Source organism: Lygodium microphyllum, chromosome 11, assembly GCF_053477565.2.
Source record: "Lygodium microphyllum isolate KBCC chromosome 11, Lygodium_microphyllum_v1.1.10, whole genome shotgun sequence".
NCBI lineage: Eukaryota > Viridiplantae > Streptophyta > Polypodiopsida > Schizaeales > Lygodiaceae > Lygodium > Lygodium microphyllum.
This window is the reverse complement of record NC_141145.1, coordinates 81,388,003-81,399,664: the sequence shown is the minus strand read 5'-3', so window position 1 is coordinate 81,399,664 and position 11,662 is coordinate 81,388,003.

The following is an 11,662-nucleotide window of genomic DNA, read 5'->3' as shown; positions in this document are numbered from 1 at the left end:
AAATTAGGCTATTATTTGAGCTTGAAGATGATTAATACATAAAATACATGCTTTGTGGAGCGCTCACACAAGGCATGGGGGAGAGATTGCACCCAATTGGTCTCTTGTTCATGCCGTGCATGCTTTCTACCTTGAGTTTTGTGCAAAAAGTAGAGTTCTTTTGTCCTTGGGGACCTTCCGGCATTCACTACGCGAGCATACAACATCCGATCTATGCACCAGTGGTATCAGAGCGAAGCTGAGATCGAGAGCTTCCAATCGCTATCCATCTTGTGCAAAGGCGGAGCTCCTGGAATGATCGAGCTCTACGGTCAGTCTCATTGTGAACGGTCGATACGGGTGGATTCTTGGCGGTCAAGAACCTCTGCTTACAACCTCTGATTGCGAAGGACCGGGCCTGAACGGCAAAGGACCACTCCAACATCCTCTTATCCAAGTCGTCTTCTCAGAAGTTCAGAGATAAGTTTCATAACTTCTATAAAGCTTAAAAGCTTCAAGGCTAAGCTTTTTAAAATCTTAGCCCATCAATTTTTTAATTCGGCGGTAGGGCGGCATGTATCCATGATATTCGGCGTCAGAAAACGCCCCCCCCTAAAAATCGTCATTTGCTGCTGCTAGACTAACCATAAGCTAAGTTACCCAAGTCTTCAGTCACATAAATCTTCCAATTTGATCAAGTTTCGTAAGTTTACAACTCTGCAAGTTAGTCAAGTCACCAGAAGTCAGAACTGACTTGTGCCCAAAACTCCCATAAGGACTGTTTCTACGCAAAAACACCGAACTGCAAAGTTGTTCCCGGGAAGACTCTGTTCGCATATGCAGACTTGTTGAACCAATTTCAGTACACGCAGAAGGACAAACAAAGATTTTACAAAGATTTCAAATCTCGCAATTGCCAAAGATGAAGACCGTGAAAGCCAAACAAAAAAAAATCTATAAGCCTTGTACACCCGATTTTGAGCTACGCTCATCCTGCTAATTGGATTTTGAGAGTGTGAGATCTTTTGACGTTTTGCAAGATGACGGAACAAAATATGGATGATTTAATGGCTGAAGGCGATCTTCCTGAACCTACGGTGGAACAAAAGTTGGATTTAATTATGATGCAGTTGGACGAAGAACGAAGAGCCCGGCAAGCATTGCAAGTTCAATTGGCCAATTTACAAAGATCGACTATCGACAAAGAGGAACCACAATCCGAATATCTTATCCGACGTACCATCGATGCGACTCTTGAAGCTCAATCCATCCGCAAAGAAACAAAGATAAGTAAAAGAAATTTCAAATTCCGTACTTTCAATGGCACTCGAGATGGAAAAATTGTTCTTGCATTCATCAGTCAGTTTGATGATTAATTTCGTGAAGTATCTAGATATACACTGAAAAAGATAAAATCAAGTGTGTCACTAATCATTTAGTGGATAGAGCATCTCTTTGGTGGACCGTGGTTCGTAAGAGCATAGATTATTCCACTACCTAGGAGAGTTTCAAGAACAAGTTTATGCAGAATTTCCTTCCTCCACAATTCCATGAAAAAGCCATAAAGCAATGGGACCTTCTTCAGCAAAGAGATCATAAGCCTATTTCTCAGTACATCAAACGCTTTTGGAATGCCTTACTCCAATTATGCATGCTTGAAGAGGTACCTGAAGCGACTCACAAGCGCAAATATATGTCTGGATTACTTGGGCATTACTACACTGAAGTCAATATGTTCAAGCCTGCAACTCTTGAAGATGCAATTTCTCTAGCTCATGACATTGAAGACAAGTTTCGAGGAAGAGACAAGCGTCCACAATAATTTCAAGAAAATGGTAACTATGGTTCTAAGCAATTCAATTCAAATTTTAGAAGATTCAATCAAAATTCCTTCAGTGAGAGGACTCTAGGTGTGCAGAGAGCACGCGTTAATGCAAAGACTCCATTGAGTGATCCAGTGGTACACAGGTCTAGCAGGGTGAGATACCATGTTAAAAGATTTGGTTTTGAAGGTTATGCAGCTCACCATTATGCTTATATGGTGAAACTAGTTTAGGATGTTGAGCCCACATGTTTTGAGGAGGTTGTTGGTCATGCTTATTGGGATGCAACAATGGATGAGGAGATGGCTGCATTAGAGGCCAATAAGACTTGGGATCTAGTATCATTGCCGAAGGGCAAGAAAGCTATTGGATGTAAGTGGGTTTATAAGATTGAGCACAATGTAGATGGTTCTATTAGTAGATACAAAGCTAGACTGGTTGCAAAAGGCTATGCCCAGACATATGGCATAGATTATGATGAAACCTTCAGTCCAGCTGATAGGATGGCAACTGTCAGATGTGTGATTGCTTTGGCAACAGCCAAAGGTTGGAGATTGTAGCAAATGGATGTGAAGAATGCCTTCTTGCATGGTGATTTGCAGGAAGAAGTGTATATGGATCAGCCAGCAGGTTATGAGGATTTAAAGCATCCCACGTATGTGTGCAGGTTGAAGAAGGCACTCTATGGGCTCAAGCAAGCACCTACAGCATGGTCTGACAAGATCAGAGAGTATCTTGTCAATATTGGCTTTTATGTTTCTGATGTTGATCACTCACTTTATGTGAGAAAGGGAGATGCAGGTTTGGTCATCATAGTCATCTATGTGGGTGACTTGATTATTACAGGTGATAGTGATAGTGGGATTGCTGAAGTCAAGGAATTTTTGAAGAAGAAGTTTGAGATGAAGGATTTAGGTGAGCTAAGGTACTTCCTTGGCATTGAGGTGATCAGATGTGATGATGGTATATGGCTGTCCCAAAGACAGTATAGCTTGGATATGTTGTTTAAGTATGGTATGATAGCATGCAAACCACTTTCAGTCCCGTTGGAGCAAAATGTAAAGTTGAGTGCTGATATTGGGGATGAGATAGAAGATCCTACTATGTTCAGGAGGATAGTGAGGAGTTTGATCTACATGACCATTACAAGGCCAGACTTGAGCTACGTTGTTGGTCTTATGAGTCAGTTTATGCAAGTACCTAGAAAGCCACATTTGGATGCAGTCAGACGCATATTGAGATATATGAAGTCCACATTACATTATGGACTTTTCTATGAGGCACATACAGATGTACAAGTGTGTGGATACACAGATGCAGATTGGGCTGGTAGTATGTCTGATAGAAGATCTACCAGCAGATACATGTTCTCTCTTGGTAGTGCAGTAGTTGCTTGGAGCAGCAAAAAGCAATCTACAGTTGCTTTGTTGAGTACAGAGGCTGAGTATAGAGGTGCCGTTGTTGCAGCATGTGAGGTAGTATGGCTGCAAAAGTTATTGGTTGATTTGGATGTGTAGGTGGAAGGTCCAATTGTCATTTATTGTGACAACATGAGCAGTATACAATTGACTAGGAACCCTGTGTTCCATGGCAGGACAAAACATATTGAGGTACACTACCACTTTGTTAGAGAGAAGGTACTAGCAGGTGAGATTGACTTGGTGTATGTCAGCACACAGGATCAGATAGTTGACATCTTCACGAAGGCATTGGGTACAGAGAAGCTTCAAAAGTTTTGAAGCTTACTTGGAGTTGCAGAGATGCAGTGGAGCTTGAGGGGGAGTGTTGAGATGACAAGCTCAACACATGTGGACATTGATGATGGACAGCCTAGTTAGATGAGTCCACACGTCTATATTTAGCACGTCGGTGGTCATTATGACTCTCACATGGCCACTGACTCATTACTTATTATATTTACGTTGTTACACCTATTTACAGCTGGCATAGTTATAGCGCCAGTCGACTAGTGTAGTCGGTTATGCATTGTTTGACTTAGTAGGCCACTTTCTTTTATGTTGTATCTTATCTATACTTTGTGTACATTGTAAAGTGTGTGGAAGAAAAAGAAGAAATCAGCAAGAAAACGTTTTGGCATCCATCTCTCTTCTTGTCTCTTGAGTGAGCTTCTCCTTGTGCATTCTGTGTGTGTTCGGCGCAGCATCTTGAGCAAGTCCCCCCACCACGCGATTCTTGACATCCTTTGCTAGACCCATAGCCTCTACCATGGCTACCACGGCCCTTTGATTGGAATAAAAAATTGCATCCTTGTTTTTAGAACTGCTTGACCTTGTAGCCAAGCCAAGTTTAACCTCCTCATGGATAAGCAATGAAACTAGCTCATTGAAATCAGGCATTTCAACCTGCATAGACACAAAAGCATCAAAAGACTTATACTTAGGCCCCAAACCATTCAAAGTCACAGCAACCATGTCTTCATCTTCAACCTGTGAACCAACAGATGCTAGTTTATCTGCAATGGTCTTGATCTCCATGACATAATCATGTATGGATCTGCTCTTTCTCTCCATGTTGTTGAACTTCTGCTTCAACTGTATCTTTCTGGCACTTGTGGTTGTGCTATAGTATTTGACCAGGATGTCCCAAGCATCCTTAGGAGAGTTGCAGTTCATTATCTGCATTACCATGGAATCTTATATACATAGAGACAACCAGTGCAAGACCCTGCAAGCTCTTTCTATCCAAGCTTAATGTAGTCATCTCTGATCAGCTGTAGGTCGATCGACTTCGGTCACCAACTCCCAGTATCCTTTACATATCATGAAGTTTTCCATTCTAAACTTCCAGATGGCATAGTTATGGCTGTCCAACTTCTCCCCCACAATCTGGGTAATATTGTTTGTCATTTCTGCATTTGCCATGTTGTAGACCCTGTCTGGCTACCTGCAAACCAATTCTTCTTAACAATTCAGTTTTAGCCTACAACTTTATGATAGTTTTCAGCACTCTATGTGCTCAGACATTCAGTTATTCTAGCCTAAAAATAGCGGTATATATACCTTTTGACACTTGGCAATCACCTAGGTATTGTAGCCTGCATGTACGGACTGCATTCAATGTAAAACCAACATGTATTTGGGCAACCTGTTCATGTACAGACAAGCAGTCTATAGGCTAAAAAATGATAGTAACTAGTAGCTCTTTTTGAGCTCAACACAGAGGGTATGTGCCCCAAGATCACTTACACTAGTTCAGAGTTATATCTTTGCATATGGGGTTCCACAGCCTGACCGCTTCCAAGTTGTCCCATCTTCAAGAGCAATATCAGACAATGCATTCACACTTCATGACCATCCAATAGAGTGTCAAAGCATTTTTTTTCTGATCCAAATTTTAGTTTCCAAGAGCATCCAATGCTCATGTCAATCCTCAAAAAATTTGCAGACATATCCAATGCCATACATGTCATCAAGACCAATAAAAAAAACATGTAATCTTCCAGTATAGATGACTACTTGCTAAAGACTATGAATGATATTTTTCAGCCTGTCAAGAACTCACAAATATGAATTCTTTTCACACCAAACTTCAGCTTATAAGCATGGCATTCAATACATATGTCCTGTTTGCATGTACAGAAGCTCAGGTGATTGTTTTGGACATGTTTGAAGGCTCCAATGTCATGTTTGAAATGCATACATGCTGTATGTACTCTGTATACAGACAGTGAATATTTCCAGACCTACAAATAATCCTTTCAGCTCATTGATGAGTCCCTCACCCAGTACTGACGTGTCCAAGCTTTCAATAACCTCTTAAAGAGCATAGGCAAGCTCTATATCAGTCTGTGAATGGTGTGAGTGACAGTTTGTAGACATTTATGACAACAATAGAACCATGCGCAATCACACAGGTAGTAGATCTAATGGCAGCAGCATATGTTGATGATGATGATAAAGATGAGCACTTGGATGTGCTCAAGGGTGCTCCCCAAAGCTCCCACATAAGCCTCAAACACTAACATGAAGCATAGACTCCATCTGACCAAAATGCATACCTTGTTGCATAGACAATGACAATCAATGGCAGTCAGTCCTCTTCACTTCAAGAACCTGTGTCTTCACTCCCGAATGCTTCACTCCACAGAGCCCAATCATGGGTGCTCTGATACCATGTTCAAAGTCAAAAATAGAGATAGAGAGTTGGAGTAATAGTGTAGAGAAATGTACTCTCTCTCACTTCCATTATCCATTCTCACACATAACTAAGGTGAATAGTACAATCTAAGGTCTAAAGGACCATTCACACCAAAGACAACTAAGTCCTAACACCAACTTATTCAATGTCCGCATAGTGTGGTACAGCTGGACATCCTAAGTGTCGGGTACAGTCATAACTAAAGACAGATAGATGAGCTTAAAGTCTAACAAATCTGCAAGTGATATTCAATAGGGATGGTTGTTTTATTGAAGAATATGGCAATGGATGTAAATTGATTGCCAAAGTTAACAAAGATGGCAGAATGTTTACCTTGGATGCATCTATCCCAAAATTGAAGGCAGCCATGTTTGCCAATGATAATGGAGTAGTTTGGGATATGTAGAAATCTGGCACAAACGCATCGGTCATGTTAATGTAAAAAATTTGAAATGAACAGAAAGAGGTTGTACTTGGCTTGTCGAAGTTCAAGTACACTGATCTTGGACATGTATGATCTGCTTGTTAGTTTGGAAACAAGCGAGATTCCCATTCATGAGACATGTTAGAAATAGTTCTCGGCCTTTGCAGTTGATACATTTGGACGTATGGGGTCCTGCCCATAATGTGTCTTTTGGTGGTGCCACATATTATATATCCTTCATTGATGATTTCAGCTGATACACATGGCTATACATTTTGAAGCACAAGGATGAGGTGCTTGATGTCTTTAAGGACTTTAAGAAGCATGTTGAAAATGAACTTGGTTGTTACATCTCATGTTTGAGATCCGATGGAGGTGGAGAATATGTATTAACATAGTTTGACAGGTACCTTGCTAAATATGCCATAAAAAGACAGCTCACATGTTACACACCTCAGCAAAACGGTGTGGTAGAAAGAAAAAATTGGGTGCTTATGGAAGCTGCAAGGGCAATGCTTAATGAAAAGAATTTGCCAAATGCTTATTGGGCTGAAGCAATGGTTACTGTAGTTTATGTGCTAAACCGAACACCTACAGCTGGGGTTCATGATTTGGCTCCATATGAGAATCTATATGGGCACAAGCCCAACATTAGTTGCTTAAAAGTATTTGGCTGCATTGCCTACGTACATGTGCCTAATGAAAAGAGGAAGAAGTTAGACCCGAAGGCTATCAAAAGTGTTTTTCTTGTCTATGAATAGGAGAGAAAGGCTTACAAATTCTATGATCCATCCACTCGGGAAACCCTGATCAGTAGGGATGTATTTTTTGATGATTTGGCCTCATGGTATGGTAATCCAAATGCAATGGTATTTGATGGAACTGCTAGCCTTACTTATGCTGAAAATTATCCTTTAGCTAGTACGTCTATGAGTGGCCCAACAAGTGATGGTTCATCTATTGTTAGTCCTTGGACAGGATGACTCCGCAGTCGTACTATTACATCCACTAACACAGATAGGCCAATGAGCATGAGATTGGATAAAGGCAAAGAAAAGATGTTTGATGATGTGACTGGCCCACTTGCATCTAGATATGAGTCACCTGGCAGTGACAGTCTTGACAGTGAATTAGGCATACCATTAGTTATGATGCCTAGTTTAAGGCAAAGCATGTATGTGCCGCCTCATGAGAGGCAAGCCCAGAGTGCACCGTAGTTGAGGAGGTTTGAAAGGGTCAGAAAATTAGTTGATAGGATGGCATACAGTGGGTATTCAGCCAGACATTATGCATATATGACTAAAGTGTCAGGCTGTAGAGAACCTACAAAGTTCAGTGAGGCAGTTATAGATGAGAACTGGTGTGCTACCATGGATGAGGAATACACAGCATTGGCTGAAAATGAGACATGGGAATTGGTATCTTTGCTTGAAGGAAAAGTACCCATTTGTTGAAAAAGGTTTATAAAGTAAAATGCAAGTCAGATGGTTCATTGAAAATGTATAAATCGTGGCTGCTTGCAAAGGGATATGCACATCAGTACTGCCTAGATTATCAGGAGACTTTCAACCCGGTTGCCAAGATGGCAACGGTGAGAACAGTCATTGCATTAACAACTTGTAAGGGATGGAAATTATGAAAAATGGATGTCAAATATGTATTCTTGAATGGTGACTTGCTTGAAGAGGTGTATATGGAGTAGCGTGAAGGTTATGTACACCCTAACAATCTGACATATGTGTGTAAGCTGAAAAATGCCTTGTATGGACTGAAACAGGCATCGAGAGCATGGGATGCTCGCATAAGTACTTATTTACACCAACTTGGTTTTTAGATAGGTCATGCAAATCATAGCTTGTTTACAAAGAAGAAGAAGCTTGGTTATGTTTTTTTGGTGGTTTATGTTGATGATTTGACCATCAGTGGAGATGATAATCATGGGATTGTTGAATTAAAGCAATGCTACATGTTGAATTCAAAGTCAAGGATCTTGGTGAGCTGAAGTACTTTCTCGGGATTGAGGTTGTGTCTACACCTCAAGTTATATGGTTGTTGCAAAAACAGTATGCTCATGATATGTTGCTGAAATATGGCATGATTGAGTGTAAAGCCATGGAAACACCATTGGTCCATCACAATCTCAAACTTGCAGTTGATGTTGTGAGGATGTCACTATGTACATACAGATGGTGGGTAGCTTGATTTACCTTGCTATTACCCATCCTGACTTGAGTTATGCAGTGGGGCTGATTAGCCAGTTTATGCAAAGACTGTTGAGAGAGAGAGAGAGTACGAGAGAGATACACAAGACATGCTCCCAAAGAATGATTCATATTGATGTAGAGTTAGTATATATAGGTGAGACCCAAGTCAAGTGAGAGATGATATATATATAGTTGTAACATCCTCACTCAAACAAAGGTCTCTGGCTGCGAGTGAAAAAACCCTTGGGGAGAACAAGGGAGAAACCCGAGCCCCTACACATACCTACGATACAAAAATAATTTACTATAAAGTTTTCTTGAATACAATGATACATGCCTCAATCAGTGAGACAAGAACTTGGAACAATACCAAGTGCATGTCTTAATGAGCTAAAGCGAGCTTCACTAAGAGCTTTTGTGAAGATGTCTGCAACCATTTGATCACTGGGACAATGCTCCACCATAATGGAACCTTTCTTGACTTCATGTCGAACATAATGATAATGAATAGCAATATGCTTTGATTTACTATGTTGTATATAGTCTTTGGTAAGACTAATAGCACTTTGGTTATCGCATCGAAGAGGTGTACTAGATGATGAAGGATGTCCCAAATCTGCAAGTAGTTGTCGAAGCCAAACTAGCTCGCGAGCTGCTAATGATGCAGCAACATATTCGGCTTCAGTTGTAGAAACCGCAACACATCGTTGTTTCTTGCTAGACCAAGAAACCAAACATCCATTTACAAAGAAACAATTCCCACTTGTAGATCGCATGGATAAGTGTGAACTTGCCCAATCAGCATCTATATATCCAATAAGGTTAAGAGAAGTTGAAGAAGATAAAGAAGAATCCTCTCGACGATGATAAATAAGACCAAATTCCTTAGTACCCTTGAGGTACTTAAGAATACGTTTTGCAGCACTCCAATGAATAGTGGAAGGGGAAGAAAGATACTGTCCCAAAAAGTTAGCTGCAAATAAAATATCTGGTCTTATGTTTAAGCCAATAAATTGAAGACAACCAACAAGATTAGCAAAAGGTTGATGAATGGCTGATTCTTCATTGCGTGTTGTAGATGTACCCTTGGTAGAGCTTGAAAGAATGGGAGTGTTGGCAGAGTGCGCATTTGTCAACCCAAACTTCTTAACAATATCATTAATAAACTTTGTCTGGCGAAGAAGAAGAATGCCTTGTTGTCGGTGTCGTTGAACTTGAATACCCAAACAAGAATGTATCTCACCAAGATCCACCATTTCAAATGCAGTCGATAAAAGCTTCTTCATAGCATCCAAGAAAACAATATTATTTGACACAAGAATAGTATCATCAACATATAGAGCAAGAATAATAAAATATTTATCCTCCCTTTTGATGTAAAGATTTGGGTCAGCAAAACATGCAACAAAACCTTTAGATGTGAGGAACTGATCAATCTTAATATACCAAGCACGAGAGGCTTGCTTCAATCCATATAATGCACGATGAAGCTGGCATACAAGATGCTCCTTTCCTGCAATCATAAAACCTTCACGTTGCTCCATATAGATTTCTTCTTCAAGATCTCCATTGAGAAAAGCCGTTTTAACATCCATTTGGTGAATTTCTAGATCAAATAGTGTTGCAAAAGCCAAAATCATACAAACAGTTGTGGAGCGCACAACAAGAGAAAATGTTTCTTAATAATCTACTCCTGCAATCTGTGAGTAACCTTTTGCAACAAGTCGTGCTTTGAACTTATCAAACAAGCCATCAGCTTTGGTCTTGGTTTTATAAACCCATTTACATTTGATAGGAACACGATTTGGGGGGAGTTCAATAAGAATCCATGTACCTTTGGAGATTAAAGAATCGTACTCAGCTTGCATAGCTTCTTGCCATTGATCCCTTTGAGACGAATTGATAGCTTCCATATATGATATTGGATCCTCTTGGACAGACATAGCATCATCAAAGACATCATATTCAATAGAATAGAATCCATGCTCTATCTCAATAGGAAGATCGACATAGATCTCCAAATTTTCATCAATCTTCTTTGGAGGTGAAGGAGGTTTATGATCATCAGAATTAGTAGAATCACAAAGCAAGCAAGGAAATGCACTAAGCAAAGACTGTGTATCATCTGAAACATCTGACGACCATGTGCCACCCATAGTCTTCTCATCAAATATAGCATCACGACTAATGATAACCTTTTGAGAAGAAGGATCATAAAATTTGTAACCTTTGGAATGATCTGAATAACCAAGAAAAATAACCTTCAAACCTGGAGGATCCAACTTATGTCGAGTGTCCTTGGGCACATGAATATAAGCAATGCAGCCAAATGTGCGAAAGTGAGAGACTGAAGGTGTCTTCCCTGTCCAAATTGTTATAGGAATTTTACCAGCAGGTGCAGTAGTTGGAAGATGATTTTGAATAAAAACAGCTGTTAGAAGTGCTTCAGTCCAAAACTTTCGAGACAAACCAGAGTGTATAAGCATGCAACGTATAGCATTAAGAATCGTGCGATTTTTGCGCTCAGCAACACCATTTTGCTGAGGAGAATAAGGAACTGTAAACTCATGATGAATACCTTGATCCTTACAGAAGTCATCAAATAGATTGGATATATATTCACCGCCATTGTCACTGCGAAGCGTCTTTATAGAGAATCCAGTTTGAAGCTCCACACTTATCTTGTATTGTTTAAATATAGATAAAGCCTCAGACTTATGTCGAAGAAGATAGACATGTGTGTACCATGAGAAATCATCAATGAAAGTTATAAAATATCGATATTGAGACTTTGAGGCAGGAAAAGGACCGCAAATATCGGTATGAACCAAATCCAAGAGAGCATAGGAATGTGATGAAGTAGAAGTGTGGAAAGGCGAACGATGGTGTTTTCCAAGTGCACAGTACTCACATATTCCCATACGTGGATGAGATTTAAGATCCATACCTTGCACAAGACCATGATGATGAAGATCAAGAATTTTGGCAAAATCGGAGTGTGCAAATTGTTGATGCCATAATTTGCAATCTGCATCTCCAGGGGCAGTAACAACATTTGCAACTGTATCGTTCAA